The sequence below is a fragment of the Tupaia chinensis genome, unplaced genomic scaffold (assembly GCF_000334495.1).
Source record: "Tupaia chinensis unplaced genomic scaffold, TupChi_1.0 Scaffold143845_1, whole genome shotgun sequence".
NCBI classification, from domain to species: domain Eukaryota; kingdom Metazoa; phylum Chordata; class Mammalia; order Scandentia; family Tupaiidae; genus Tupaia; species Tupaia belangeri.
Window position 1 is genome coordinate 550536 of NW_006203696.1, and position 382 is coordinate 550917.

A 382-nucleotide genomic window follows, 5' to 3' on the forward strand; every position below is an offset into this window, starting at 1 on the left:
CCCCCGGCTTCCGCTGCCCGGGTGCTGGCGCTGGGATCCTCATGCCGCCCGTGAAGGGCCCCAGCAGCTGGGCAGAGTGGCCCCACCGCGGTGCAACCCAGAGGGTGCCGGGCCTCACTACCGCCGGGCTGGTGGGGGCATGGCGTGCGTGGAGGCAGCAGACTACCCGCCCAGCGAAGGCCGCGCGCCCCGCCGGGTTTTTGTGATCTGGCGCCACGGTTTGTCCGTCTGCCCGGTCACCCCTGCTTCCAGCTCCGCGGCGCACTGGGGTTTGCAGACTTCGCTGCCAGCAGCCAGGGGGCAGCGGGGAGTCGGAGCGGAGAGGAAAAATCCACCCATTTCCTGGGCAGATTGCGTCGGGCGGCGGCCCGCCGGGGCCCCC

General features: G+C 72.5%; 1 protein-coding gene across 2 annotated transcripts in view; it reads left to right on the forward strand.

Moving 5' to 3' along the window:
- Positions 1-382, forward strand: part of OLFM1 (olfactomedin 1) — a 40082-nt gene that overhangs the window by 13744 nt on the left and 25956 nt on the right. The gene's annotated exons all lie outside the window — the stretch shown is intronic.